Genomic DNA, 15,954 nt, shown 5'->3' on the forward strand with positions numbered 1-15,954 from the left:
TATGCACTTCTATGAGGAGAACACCTCCTACCCCTTGTTAAATTTGTTGAGGCTTTGATAGGAAAATTCCTAATGCTTCTAAGGTTAATGTTGCAATGGCTTTAGTCAACTCTATAAACCTATAGACTATAGACTATGAAGAGGGAAGAGTGATGCCCTTGTTGGATTATATGGAGTTTTTTCTCCTATGGGAATATTAATTTCCTTACTAGTTTGAGATATTTCTCCATCTATATGATCAAGATTCCTTATTTTTTTCTTACATTTCTTATTATCATCCTTCATTGTAAGTGCATAGGGTATATAATGGTTAATAAATCCATTATGTATGAGTTAATTATGCTCATGTATCAAAGGCTTAATGAAATCATCCAAATATTCCATTTTATAATTCTTATCCATGGATATTTTAATGATATGGAAAGAAGATAGAGAGAAAAAATATTAAGGACTATGGAAAGAAGAGAGAAAGACAAAATATTAAGGACCTACTTCAGAAAGTAGGTAAAAAATATGTATTTCCTCTCTCCTATCTATCCCACAAGATTTTACTTGTATCATCGGAGTTTATAACTTGGATAAGAAGTATTGTAGGGTCCCAAAGTGGTTTTGATCTACATTAACCATCTCATTATCTTGCTAATGTCCTCTCCACTCATCTTTATTGCAAATGATCCCTCTAGTTTTGTCTAAACTTTAAGTCTTGAGCTTGGCTGAACACAAAAGAGTCGAATAGGTGCAATAAATAAATAGAGTATCATTTACGCTAAAGAAACATAGTTTCAAGTAGGCTTCATGCATCCCATTGAAGTAATTTCATATCTAGATGGTTGATGTAAGATCAATTTCAATACCTATTGTAATCCTATAGAGTCCCTTGCTAGCAATAAAATAATATTTGACTTCCAATCGAAGTAATTGAAAGGAGTGAGGATCATTGTAAGCCATTCTATTCTTTTTGGGCTATTTTATTATTTTGAAATCTACAATAAAATATCAATTCTTTTCATAAACTCATTTATGATCTAATACCAAGTTAGATTCTAAGCATAATAATAGGATATACGTGTGAGAAAATATTTAAGTATCTACTTGCCTTGGAGAATAAGAAAGAAAGAGAGAATAAATCTACTAAAAAGTTGACTAATGAGCCAAGGAGAAAATTCAAATTACTCATAAAATATGATGATTGCACACAAAGGAACTCTCTTTCCTAGTGTGGGGAAGATGTTGTAGTGGCGTGTTCATTAGAGCATTAAATCAAAAAATAATAATTAAAAAACATAATATTCAATTCAACTTTATATTGTTAATAAAAATTACAAACATATTTTTTTATATCACAATATACAAATCACCTTAAAATAATTTTAAATAATAATGATTCATATATTAGTGACCATGATATTTGAAAAACATAATTAATGAACATATAAAAACTCAAAAAAATTAATTAATGAATATATAATTAGAAATAAGAATATATGTGTGTGCCCACGGGTGTGTTTTATATAAAATATAAATAGTAGCTATAAAATAAAATCCATTTTACCATATAAATTAAAATAGTAATTCATATTTGTAATCATTATATTTCATAATTTTATGTTTAAATTTAATTAACATATAAACGATAAACTTTTTTTTCTAAGCTCTATATATATATATATATATATATATATATATATATATATATATATATATATATATTATGTGTATCTCATTAAAAATTAAATTGAAATATTTATAAAATATGTCAAAGAAAAATGTCAAAAATATATATATATGTAACTATATGTTTTATTATTGTTTTAATAAAATTAAAACTAAGAGTATTTATATATTTAAAGATGTGATTGGGCTAAGAGATGCACTATAGCCCAATTTAGGGTGGATGGGTGAACATTAGATGTGAGATATCTTTTAAATTCAATTTTTTTTTTTTTTTTTTTTTATTGTAACATTAATTTTATTAATAAAATTACGAATATTTTTTTAGATAAAAGAAGGTATAATATACATATCACATTAAAATCTATAACATATAAATAGTACTTATAAATTAACATCCATTTTACCATATAAATTAAAATAATGATTGCATAACCATATTTAAATTTAATTAATAAGCCGATAAATATTTAATATTTACAATATAACAAGATTTTTAATCATGAATATTCACCATGGATATTATTAAATTCTAAATAGGCTTTTTTATAACAACATGGGCCAATACCCACAAGAGAAAGATAGAAAGAGGGTGAGGAGGGAAAAAAATCATAATACCATGGGCTAATACCATAGTTTATCAATACCATTGGCCATTTATGCTTTTGATTATTATGTTAAGAATATAACCTTTTAATTATTACGATACCATGGGCCAATATCATGGCTTATCAATAACGCATGTCCAAAAACCATAACTTGTTTCTAAATCAAAATATTTTACAAATACTTTATTTTAATTTAATTTTAGAACATTTTTTTATAAAATATAAAATCAAAAAAATTATAATTACTTTTAAGGTATATCTAAACCCTCCATCCCCAGGAATACTAAAACTAGAAACTAGCAATTGCACCAGATGTTAAGGAAACGCCGTAAGCCTATAGCATAGTATGGAACTTGTATTAAGAATAAAAATGTGTTTTACATTCAAGATAGAGTTTCACTCATCATTAATAAAATGTGTATTAAAAAAATAACACCTCAATCATTATTATTAATCCTTCAATGATTATTATTAATCCCCTTTGCATTCTCTAATAAATATTATTAATGTCTAGCATGAATGCCATGTTAATTATGGTGTTCCCATACCTATGCCTACATTATTAAATTAATTTTGTCTCTTAACTTTTATATTCACAGTAAGATTATCTGAAGCAAGCAAATGGGACTAAACAATCACAAGGAGCTCCTTGTTTCTGGTAGACTTGAAATTATGTTGAAACCCTCCAACAGCTAAAGAAAGTACTATATGCATATGTCCATCTTTTAAATTTCTTCATAATAATATTTTCATGGATATTAATGAATTATTATACAAATTTTTGAAACCTAAAATTTTTTAAATCTAAAAAATGAAAACTTCCATTCTTCTCAAATTCAATTATAAGACAGGTCATGGCATTAATAAAGTGTATGACAACCATTGAAACAAGGCAAAAAGGACAGCCATGGATAATCTACAACATATGAAGCTACATTCATGTCTAGAATAAAGAGGATAAATTATGGAAAGACTTTGTGATTTTTTTCAATTATAGAGTAACATATTTAATTGAAATGCTAAGAAAATCCCTAAAAATCAATTTTTTTTCAAAATTTTGAAGGAATTAAAGCATGCATTATGATTCACAGATCTCAATCTATAGTAATGAATTAATCAACCTAAAATCAACTTAGAACAAGTCCATTTGTGGGATTTTATGATACATGAATTGATTGGTTTCAGAATTGGCATTTTTCAATTGCATAAGCTTAAGGAATTTTTCATTGATGAGGTTGAAGAAAAGGTTATGAATTTCCTTACCTCTGAGATACCTGGTGAGATACAAATAATGAGTGTTTTTTAATTTATCAGAGAAAATATAAAATTATTCAACTCTTTAAGCACATAAAAACATACACAAAATTTTGAGAAAATACGTGCATAGTCATACCACATTCTGAACAGAACTAGTATTTCCACTAGTGTCAAGTCTTGGGCTACTCGATGATGACTAAGTTGCATCAACTATTTTCGGTCCATAGAGCAGTCTCCACTAGTGTCAAGTCTTGGGCTACTTGATGATGACTAAGCTGCATCAAGTATTTTTGGTCCATAGAACTATTAGCCAACAAGAATTTAGTGTTTATCAAAGAACTGGAGAAATATTGCCATGCACCCAATTTTCTTCCCCATTTCTATCTCCATCTAGGGATCATTTGTTATCCCATGAAAAAAATTTGCATACATTTTTGCTAATCAAATGTCAGTTGTAGATATCTTGCTTCAAACAATTACTATGAAAGATATTATAGCACAAGCATAGTGCTCAATTATAATGGTATGGATATGTTTCTACCATCAATGGTACTTCCAAGCACTACACTTATCCCTAGGAATATTTTACATATACTACTATCCAAATGTTAATGTTTGAAGTTATCCAACGGAAGACCGAGTTTCTATATTTTCATAAATAGTTGGAATCTTTAATATATGACCATGGAATATCATGCAATTAGTTTATATGGTTTGAGGAATGAAGCATTATATTATGCATTAGAGAATGTAAAGGAGACTACAAGATTGATAACTAACACGAGGCACTATGTTGGAGAAGAAAATGGTGCATTGCTACACATGACCATGAGAATTTAAGTGAAAACATAATAGCCTACAACCTTTTGTTGACTTCAATATTACTAAAATTAGTATTTACTCCCAAGTCCCAATGTTGGATGGGTTTGGTTTATTAACTATACAAAGCCCAAAATTTTAATCCAATGGATCATGATCTCATGCTATCAAGACCATCTTCATTGAAAGATCTATTGCAGGGTCAATTCTCTTTGCTCTACAGACTAGAAAATATGATTTGAGGCTTTTTGGTGTATTTGAATAAAATATTGATAATCAATATCAGTGCCTTGATCTTGAAATTCCCAAACATTCAGGGCACGCTTGCCATCACATTTGTAGAGAAAATTATAACACAATAAAAAAATGTTTGGTATTATATCTTTTGTGCTAAGGGTGGAATGCCATTAATCTCTAGGTGATGAAGACTTTAGAAGGCCTAAGTTTTCTCTTCATGTGGTTACAAATCTTTTATTGTCTCTTGCACCTTGATTGGAAGTAATTTTTTTCCTCAGAGAAGGCTTTGTGGCAATTTCATCATACCATTTAGAGAGGCAAAGCTTAAGCATAAATAAAAAGACCTTATTAGGATGCTTCCTAATGAATGTCTTCTTGAAATATTCAAGTTTCTACCATGAGCTCGTGAACGCAATGTATATGCATATGTCTCTAAGCATTGGCTTATGGTCCAGAGCACCATGCAAAGAATTGGAATCAAGATATCCAATGCAAGCCCCAAAACTTATGGAGAAACATTAATAGAGACTAGTCAGAACAATGTAAACTATGTCAAGAGAATGCAAATTTATATGTTTATTCTATGTATACTCCTTTTGCATATATAGCTTGTAAATGGGTTTCAGGTCGACCTGAGACTAGTGCAAAAGATTATAATCCACATAGTTTCATCTGATCAAATCTCTATTTCTTTGTAAAGTTTAATCAACTTCTTTGCATGAGTTAGATTATATGTTAAAGATATGGTTGCCTTAATTTTTTAGGAATATGTATCTGAAAGTGTTTATGATGCTACCATGACTAAATTTCATCTTCATCAAGAGTCCTCCTTGAACCAAGATTGAATCAGAAGTGCAATGCATGAGATACTAATCCAGATCGAATTTTGTTTAGTTTTAACATACATTTTTTGTAATGCATCTTATAAACAATAGAAAAACATCAAGAATGATACATCATGAAGCCAAAGGAAGGTTATAAAAAGAATCCATTTGTTTATGGACAAACTTAATCTTTTTAAAGGGTGTGTTGTTTTTCTTAGTAATTCATTGTTTGAATTTTGTTTAGTCTTAACATACATTTTTTGTAATGCATCTTATAAACAATAGAAAAACATCAAGAATGATACATCGTGAAGCCAAAGAAAGGTTATAAAAGGAATCCATTTGTTTATGGACAAACTTAATCTTTTTAATGGTTGTGTTGTTTTTCTTAGTGATTCATTGTTTGAATTAATTCACACTTTATTTTCAAAATTTTAAAGTGAAGGGCCAAAACTCTTTTTTTTTTTTAAATATTAAAGTGAGGAAGGTTATAAAAGGAATCCATTTGTTTATGGACAAACTTAATCTTTTTAACGGGTGTGTTTTTTTTTTAGTGATTCATTGTTTGAATTAATTCACACTTTAATTTCCAAATTTTGAAGTGAAGGGCCAAAACCCCTTTTTTTTAAATATTAAAGTGAGGAGCCAGAACCCCTGCATAGGGGTTTCATGATCAAAAATCCATTTGACATATATAGAATTACGAATGTAAATTCAAAGATACATTGTCCACTCTAATCTAATGTTTTATACCATATCTACTTTTAATTTATTCCATCATATTAAAAGGAATTATATAATTATATTTTATAAAAAAATTTAGTTAAAAGGTATATAAACAAACCAATATATATATATATATATATATATATATATATATATGACATAAAATTTCTTTTTTATACTATTGGTTTGTTTAATTATTTTATTATCATATACATTAAATAATTATATTTCAAATTATTTTTACAATAATTATAATATTATTCTAAATATCATTAAAGTCAATGTGAATGGCATCACTTTTTTTTTTTTCTGTGTAAAGACTGATCTATTATATTAAAAAAAGAAAAAATATGTACAGAGAGGTTTGAACCTCTGAGGGTGCCATGGCCATCCCTCTATCAAAAAAGCTTTGCAGATATTTCTGTTCTCTTGGATTACAAAAAGCTTGTTCAAAAAATTGACACCTGAACACAGCTCAATCGACCCAAAGACTAGACCGGACATTACTGAATACTACTTGTTACCAGCAGTTCAAAAATAAGGTCCAAATTAAGCTCCCAACGTCTGAACACCTACTGGCTGGTGTTGGAAGGTGCCTAGCCCACTGAGAATTCGCCACGAGCACAAGAAACCCAAAAACTGAATCATTGTTCTGAAACTGAGGGTGCCAGAGATTAAGCCTACTTTGACTCACCAGTCCCATTATCATTTGCTTTATCCGGGGCTCGCTCCCAAGTTATCATAACGTTATCTTCAACATCCATTAAATTGCCACCCGGAGGGGCGACAGGATACAAGACACTGTCATACTTATTTGCTGGTTCACAGGCAATGACATGCTCCTGAGGAGAGTCCCATTGACCGCCTGCTTCGTCTTGACCGACCTCTTCGTGCACCTCCGCCGAGACTTTGAGAGTTTCTTCCTCCAAGCTGCTCTGGGAGGCACTGGCTTTCTGAGATGGTAACTGATCCTCTGATTCTTCATCTGAGCTGGCCAACTCATCTTCTTCCTCCGAGAAGATGACCGTAACTATAGCAGAAATAAGCGGCTTGTGAAGCCTACTTTTGAATTTGAATCTTGTTGTGTGCAGCGAACTGTTTAGAGAAGGACCAGATTCTTCTGAGGGAGGGCTAGAAGGCGAGGCTATGGCTAACGGGGATATACGACGAGGAGCAGGGCTTCCCCTTCCCCCCTGCCCTCCTCGGGATCCCGAGTTGCTCCCTCTCCTAGGAATGCCACGACGACGGGGTGCCATGGATGGATATATCAGCAGATTACAAGCACTCAGAGGCTGTGGGTGAGGGATTAGCAAATCACAGGTCGAACAAATTCTAAGTGAAGACCCAACTGTAACTTGGAAGACCTTGACTCTGAGGACGCAAGTGAAAGACCAGACAAACAGATAATGTCCCGCCACCAAGAGAACCCAGTTCTCAACCCAAGCTCCTACTACGGAGGTGAAGACTGACCTGAATTTTACAGAAAATATGCCTAAGACTGACCTGAGACGGCTTAAACTGAAAGCAGAAACTGGCTTGAAACACCCAGCCCCGACGCAATTATACCTCAGGCTGAGCAGCTGGGAATTGTTAAGCTTCCACGGCAGCTTCCCCTGAGACCCGGACTCCCAAATAGAACCTCTGCGTGCCGAGAGTAGATGCACCTCGACGTTTCCAGAACGAGCCAGAACAATAGAGACCCACAGAATTAGCGCCATACTGATATCCTCCATCAGCGTACCTTGATAGCGTGCCGGCATTAATGAACCATAAATGCCCACCTTATGCCGCCTGCTCCAGCCTATCTCCTCGCCAGCTACCATCTGCGCATGCAATGGCATTAACTACTCAAGTTGACACCCACATCCGGGTGTGGTTCCTCTCTTGACTGCATATCTCTTGTTAATATGGAATGGAAGGTAGACAGTTGGTTCTCCGAAGCTATGCCTTGTAGTGATCTTGCAAAAAATTCTTTCCCACTGTCCACTCCTAAATTAGCAAGAAAATCTGCAAGTTTGTTCCCTTCTCGTCTGATATGCTTGAAGGAAATAGCTTGATTATTAGATATCATTTTTGGGATTCAACTGCGTTAAGTAAGTCATTCAAACGTATGACCATTTCCATGAGAGGTAGTCGTAACTGACTAATTTCTCATGATTTTTGAATAGTTCACTTAGCACTCATTGCATCGGGTGATGCTCACAGGGGTGAAGAAGTGGGATTGAAACTAGTGAAATGTGGAGAACGAATCACATAGCATCAATCATCACTTCCGGGGCTTGCACCCGGTAACCAGGACTTCCCAGGAGGTCACCCATCCCAGAACTCCTCTGGCTCAAGCGCGCTTAACTGTGGAGTTTTTCCCACAATCAAGCCCACTTAGCTTGCTACCCCATTTGCAAAACCTTAGCAAGTATTGTGCCTCATGAACCATTCAAGTAGAGATCCCTTGACTCTTTTTGAATTTAAGTATGGGGGATTACGCAGTGCATTATATTAGATATCATTTTTGGGATTCAACTGCGTTAAGTAAGTCATTCAAACGTATGACCATTTCCATGAGAGGTAGTCGTAACTGACTAATTTCTCATGATTTTTGAATAGTTCACTTAGCACTCATTGCATCGGGTGATGCTCCAGTCGCTCCATTCTAGTGGCCATTCTCCAGCTACTACTGACCTTATGAACCGGGGATCCCTGTTGAATTTTTAATGCCATATTGATGAGAATTTGGGAGTCCCCTTCCACTATAAGAGGGAGGAACTTTTGATCCTGCGCTAGAATGAGCCCTCTCCATAAACCTTCCAGTTCCGCTGCATTATTGGTATTCCAACCTATTGATCCAAAGAAAGTGATGAGAGGCTTACCCTGGTAATCTCTGATGACTCCACCAAATCCTGTTTGACCAGGATTTCCTTTCGACGCTCCATCAAAGTTAAGTTGAAACACATTGATTGGTGGCGGGGACCAGCTTGCAGAGTTCACTTGATGTCTGGAGGAATTTTCGTTGGCAGAAGTCGGACCTTGTAATTTTATCTGCCAATTGTCCCATATAGCTTGCTCCTGCGGATGCGATGGAAAGTCCTCTTGAGACCAGCCTTTAATAGATAGAGTTTCTCTGATGTTATGGTGTATTCCGTTCCATATCTGCTCCAGAGTCATTGATTGATTTTTGAAAATCCGCCTGTTTCTCTCCTTCCAAATGTTCCACATCAGTAATCCTGGTATGATTTGCCAAAGAGTGTTTAAAACCTTGCTCTGATATGGCTCTTGAGTCCAGTTGCAAAGGGTGCCTTTAATATCCCCCATCATTCTGCCGTCCCTCTGACAATGGAATGTGACCTTTTCCCACAATTTCCTTCCAAGCGGACAATTTTGCATGAGGTGTAGAGCTGATTCCTCTTCCTGTTTGCAGTTGAGACATATGGATGGTCCATAAAAGTTCCTCTTCCTGAGGTTGTCCCATGTGAGAATTCTATTATGAGAAAGAAGCCACAGAAAGGTAGAAACCTTCGGCCAAATAGGAGGGTTCCATATTTTATCCCAGATTTTGTCTTTGTTTACTCTGTCTTTGATAATGATTTTGTAAGCTTCCTTGGTTGTGAAGGTTCCCTTTTCCTCATATCCCCATCTTAGAGTATCCATACCTGCCAGCCTTAGAATTTTTCGTTTTTGAAGCTCTGAGGACAAAGAAAGTTGAATTTGCTCCGAGCTATGAGGTAAGATATGACTAGCTTCTTTCCATTCTCTATGTTCTTGGGTGGTATGTGATTTCCAGAAGTGACTTACCTTGTCATGCTGGTTTATTTCTCGTGCTGAAATTCCTTGAATGCTATCTTTGAGATTTGGAAGCTGCTGCCATGAGTCTTCCCAGAACCTTGCTGTAAGGCCATCTTTCACCTCCCAGAAGCTATGTTTTTGAATTAAATCTCGATGTTGAATGGCTGAATTCCAAATGATCGAACCCTTACTGACTTCCGACATTCTGATTCTCTCCTCTAAGGGTAAGTTTCCTGCATATTTTGCTGTCCAGAGGGCTGCCCAGGGAGTATTTGAGTTTGAGAGCCACCTCCACCAGATTTTTTCCCCCATTATTGAATTGATTTGTTCTGGATCTCTTAGCCCAATACCTCCTGCTTTTTTAGGAAGACAGGCCTTCTCCCACTTGACTAGAGCCCACTTTCGATTTGGCCCCGAGCTTCCCCATAGGAAATTACGCTGCAACTGTTTGATGGCTTTGAGTACCCATTTCGGTGCCGCCAGGATGGAGAATAGGTAGAGAGGCATTGATTGCAGAACAACTTTAATTAGCACTATCCTACTAGCCATATTAAGAGCTCTGTGAGTCCAGAGGAATAGTCTGGCTTCCAATTTTTCTAAAAGGCTGGTCCAAGAGGAGTGCTTGAGAGCCGAAGCAATTAGAGGAGCCCCTAAGTATTTAGAGGGAAGGGACGCAATGGTGAAACCGAGAATGCGAGCTATAGCTCTCTGGGTGGAGGGAGGAGTGTTAAAAAAGAAAATCTGAGATTTGACATTGTTGATGAGGGCTCCTGAAGCTTTCGAAAAGTTATCAAGAATGGATTTAAAAGAGCGCGCTTCTTGAACAGAGGGGTGACCGAATAACATATTATCGTCAACAAATTGTTGGTGCGATACAGCAGGGGCTTGGTGGAGAGCTAGACCTTTTAGATTGTGGGAGAGAATGGCCGATTTTATACTGCGTCCTAAGCCTTCAGCTAGGATGACAAACAAAAAGGGCGATAAAGGATCCCCTTGTCTAATGCCTCTAGAGGGACGAAAGGTGGGGGACGGAATGCCATTAATGAGAATGGAGAAAAACGAGGAGGATAGAAGATTGCTGATCCATCTGATCCAGGGGGGGCGAAGCCAAAGGCGTTGAGGATTTTTTGCAAATATTCCCAACTGATACTATCAAAAGCCTTAGATAAGTCGATTTTGAGCAACATACCTGGTTGTTTTGTCTGCTTGAGAGAATGTATTATTTCATGGGTTAAAATAATACCATCCGTGATCTGTCTGCCTTCTACATATCCCGATTGTTCTGGAGATATAATGAGGGGAAGCATGGGCTTCAGTCTTAGAGCTATAACCTTGGAGACAATCTTGTATATAATATTGCACAAAGCTATGGGTCTGTACTTATCTGGAGTATTGGATTCCTCTGTTTTGGGGATTAACGCGATGAATGTAGCGTTCAGAGCTGGATACATCCATCTAAGAGTGCGCGATTCTTCCACCACCTGCCAGACTTCCCATTTAATTAATTCCCAGAAATGCTGAAAAAAGTTTGAAGTGAACCCATCTGGTCCTGGCGCTTTCCCTGCTTTGAGTTGATTCACTGCGTTTTCTACCTCCTGAAGACTTACAGGTTTGAGAAGAAGAGTGTTGTGATCTTCAGTAATTAATCTGGGTATCTGCCTGATGATTGTATCAATAGCCTCTGTTCTGTTTATGTTGGGTTCTTGATTCATCTTTTTGAAGTAATTGAGAAACTCCTGTTCTATTCCTTCATGGGTTTCAATTTTGATGCCCTGTTCACTGTTGACATAAGAAATTTGATTGACCATTCTTCTTTGGACTGTAGTTTTGTGAAAGAATTTCGTGTTCTTTTCACCTTCCTTCAGCCATCTAACTCTCGATTTCTGCCTCCAGAGAGTTTCCTCCTGTAGGTCTCGTTCGAGGATTTTGCTCTCTATAGCCTGCTCCTTCTGGGCTAGTTCTTCGGAGCGTCCTTCAGAGATCATTTTTTGCTGGATATCTTTCATTTCTTGGGTGAGGAGTTCCTTTGATTTGAAGATATTGCCAAAAATGAATTTGTTCCAGCGCTTTATTTCCTCTTTGAGGTGCTTCAACTTCCTTTGGAATATAGACATCTTTGTCCCATCCGTTGGATTGAAATTTTGCCAAGTTGTCCTGATAAATTCATGAAAATCCGGATGAGTTAACCAAAAAGCCTCAAACCGAAATGGGCGCCTTATATTGTTACCAGGCCGGTTCCAGTGTAGGGCTATGGGCCAATGGTCAGAACCTGAGTAAGGGAGGATGGAGGCTATAAATTCTCCCCCTAGATGAACTGCGTTGTCAGAGATCAAGAATCGATCTAGACGCGAGGCTACTTGCATTGGTTCTGCTCTTTTGTTGTTCCATGTGTAGAGGCCGTTGTTTGTAGGAAGGTCTATCAACCAATTATTTTGAATGAAATCTTTTAGTATTGAACCATCCCTGTTTATCCTGCAACGTCCTCCCTTCTTTTCCTCCATTGAAGCAATCATATTATAATCTCCTCCTGAGACCCATAGCGGATAAGTCCTTTCTGCATTGAGCTGCGTTAAAGCTTCCAGGATTTCTACCTTGCGCTGGATTTCTTGAGGAAAGTACACATTTGTCATGTGACCATAGATATTAGTACCAATTATATGAAAAATAGCCTGTATGAAGTTTTTATTTGCATGTATGTTACTTAATTGGATTATTCTTGCATCCCAGAGCACTGCAAGTCCTCCTGAGGCTCCCTGAGCATCAACAGCTGTGACTAACCCCCCCGGCCAGGCCTTTGCTGCTACTCTTTCCAAGACTGCCAAATTACATTTTGTCTCCTGCAAAAAAAGGATTGCTGGTTTTTCCTCCATTAGCATATTTTTTAAAAGTCTTCCTTTCTTTGGGCCATTGAGCCCTCTAATATTCCATGATATCACCTTCATTGGGAAGGTTTGGGGTTGATATTATAGTACTTGGTTAGCTTGGCATATCTGCCTGATTCAACCAAGACTTCACCGATCTTGATGGTTCTTTCTAAAGCAGTTTTCCTTCCTCTTTTTTTACTGTCTTTGGTGATAAACTTCCCATCCCATTGGCTGCCGATTTGAACCCCTAATGAATATTTTTTTTGGGCTTTGTTTAGTACTTCCACTAGGTTGTCCACTTGTCTGTCAGGTATTTTGTCGAAATTCCCTGTTTTGCATGCTTGTTCTAGGCCTAGTATGTCTAGCTCACCGATGTCTATTGATTCCGTGTCCTCCTCCATGATTTGAGGTTCTTGATAGCTTTCTTCTCCTTCCTTCTCTTTTCCTGTACTTGGGTCTGTATTATCTATATCCATCTCCGGGAAGCTCCAGGTTTTTGACGCGATCTTGATAATGTTGCTTTCTTGTTCCCCCTTCTTTTCCCCTGTTTTCGGTTTGGATCCTTCAGTCTTTTCCTGGTTAGATTCTTTTCTTTTGGAGGTTAAGAGATCCGGATCCTGCTGCTCTTCATTGGCCAGAACTTCAAAGCTATTACTCGTAGAGGGCTTTGATGGATCCCTTTGAGCTGACTTTGTCGGGACTGCAGGTTTTTTATTTCCTTTTCTTCGATTTGTCACCTTAGTAAAACCGTCCGATGACTGGTTTTCCTGATCAGCTTGAGCCGGAGGATTACTATTTAACGGGCAATCTCTGTAAAGGTGCCCTAGAGCATGACATTTCCTACACCTAAAAGGTACATGCTCATAATCAATTAACTGGATCCATTCCACATCTTCATGAGAGAGACTTACCGTATCAGGCAGGGGTTGCTTCAGGTCCATATAGACGCAGATCCGTGCGTATGAGGTGTATCTCTGCGTTTTTGTGTCTTCTGCTACCTTAACAAAGTCTCCCAATACTTTGCCAATCGCTTTGAGCGACTCTTCTTCCCAATACTCCCATGGCAGCGAATACAGCCTGATCCATACCGGTGCCCAGCTTAGATCTTCCTTATCCGGGTTGAATCGCTCTACCCATTCCCTGAGAAATAGTCCGGCAGAGTTGAAGAAGTACGACCCTCCCTCGAAAACTCTGTTTCTATCTTCCAAGCAGTTGAAGACTGCAGTAAAAAACCCCTTCGGCCCAAGATGCAGGGATATGTGTCCTTTTGGATGCCATTTGACATTGATCCAGGCTCTCAAGGCTTTCTCATTTGGCCAAATACCTATAAATTTGCCTATGAGAGCATGATCTCTCATATATTGAATCCTGGCATTGATTCGATGACTGGGTAGCTCCACCTTTGGCCTGTATGTAGCTACTGGCTTGCATGTAGACGAGCTTACTCTCGTCTTGTCTGGCTGTACCTGTTCCTTTTGCTTCTGCTGACTTTTGTCGGTATTTCCCTCATTAAGCCCCTGTTCCTTTTCTGAATCATCACTGTACCCTGGCTGGATATCGTTTGTTGGAGGAGGCGCCCCTCCTTCCCCCTGGCGGGGGTTCATTCTGCCCGTCTGCCAAAGCCTACAGCCTGAGGACTGCTGCGCTGCCGCTATCAGATCTGGTGGCTTCCGTCCAGTGATCCTGCCGTTGTAGGTCTGCTCAGAAACCCTAACGCCAAGTCGTCGCGTTCTTTCGCTCCCCGGTCCAATAGGTCATGAATGGCATCACATTACAACAATTGTCATAGACATTAACATTAACATTATTGAACTTTATGGAAAAGAAAAGAATGAGCATTTGAGCCTATATAAAATGTCCAAATTCATTAATTTAGAATAAATCAATTAAATAATTTATAAATAAATAAATAAATAAAAGATGAATAAAATATCTATTTAATGGGTAATAATAATAAATAAACAAAAAATTATTAATTTATAATAAAGAAGTAAAAATAGCATGTCTATTCTTTTATAATAACTAACAAATAAATAACATATTTATTAAACTTATAATTGGTAAAAGAAAAAAAGAAAAAAACAAACAAACAAACATATGAAGGAATGAGTTGTCTTTAGTGCAACTTTTTGGAATAGTGTTGAATCCATATATCTAGTCCATTACTATTTTAATATAAAAATTATTATAAAGATGTATGGAGTATTAAAATATATAAATGTATTAAAATAACCAGTACAATAATTAAAAAAAAAGAGACAATATAAAAAGATTAAATGTTAAAATAGTTTTAAGAATGAACTTCTCTTTCCTATGAAGCAAAATTGGTAAATGAATAAAAACAAATTATTACTTTAATATAAATTTTTTTTGTATAAATATAAATAATATAAAATCAATTTAGAAGGGTTGTAATTTGAATATATGAAGATTAAATGTTAAGATAGCTTTAAGACTTAACTTCTCTTTCCTATAAATAATAATTGATAAATGAATAAAAACAAATAATTATTTTAATATAAATTTATTTATTATAAATATAAATAATATAAAATCAATTTATAAAGGTTATAACTTGAATTTAATTATAGATTTTAACTTTAATATAATAATTAAGACAAATTTTATCTCTACAGAATTTTCTTTACAAATTCTATAATATAAAAAACTTTTTAAATATATTGAACTCCAATAATGAAAAAGTTTTAAAAAAACACCCAAAAATAAATATGAATATAAGTTTATTTTTGTATGTGGAAAAACCTATGAAGAGTTATTGAAACCAAAGTTTTGGACTAATTTAGTGAGTCCATCATCAGGGCAATGTGATTTGTATTTTTTTTTTTCTAGTTTAAGACTAACCTAAGTACCCACGGGATTTGAACCGGTGACCTATCGCAAGGAGTGCCTTAACAGCGCACCCATTCACCGTCAATCCAAAGCCCCGTGGGCAATGTGATTTGTATTTTGAGAAAAGAGAGCGTGAAATTATGGAGCTATTAATAGTTAATAGAAAAAATATTCGATGTTTTTCTTTTATTGTCAGCTTACAACTGACTAACTGATTAATAATTATTTCTTTATTAATTTATATGTATATTAATTTATTTATTTAACTATATATTTATTTATTATTATTATTAGTCTTATTATTATTATTATTATTAT

This window comes from Pinus tabuliformis, chromosome 7 (genome assembly GCF_031772625.1).
Source record: "Pinus tabuliformis cultivar Carrire ecotype Pingquan chromosome 7, CPIR1, whole genome shotgun sequence".
Taxonomy (NCBI): Eukaryota; Viridiplantae; Streptophyta; class Pinopsida; order Pinales; family Pinaceae; genus Pinus; species Pinus tabuliformis.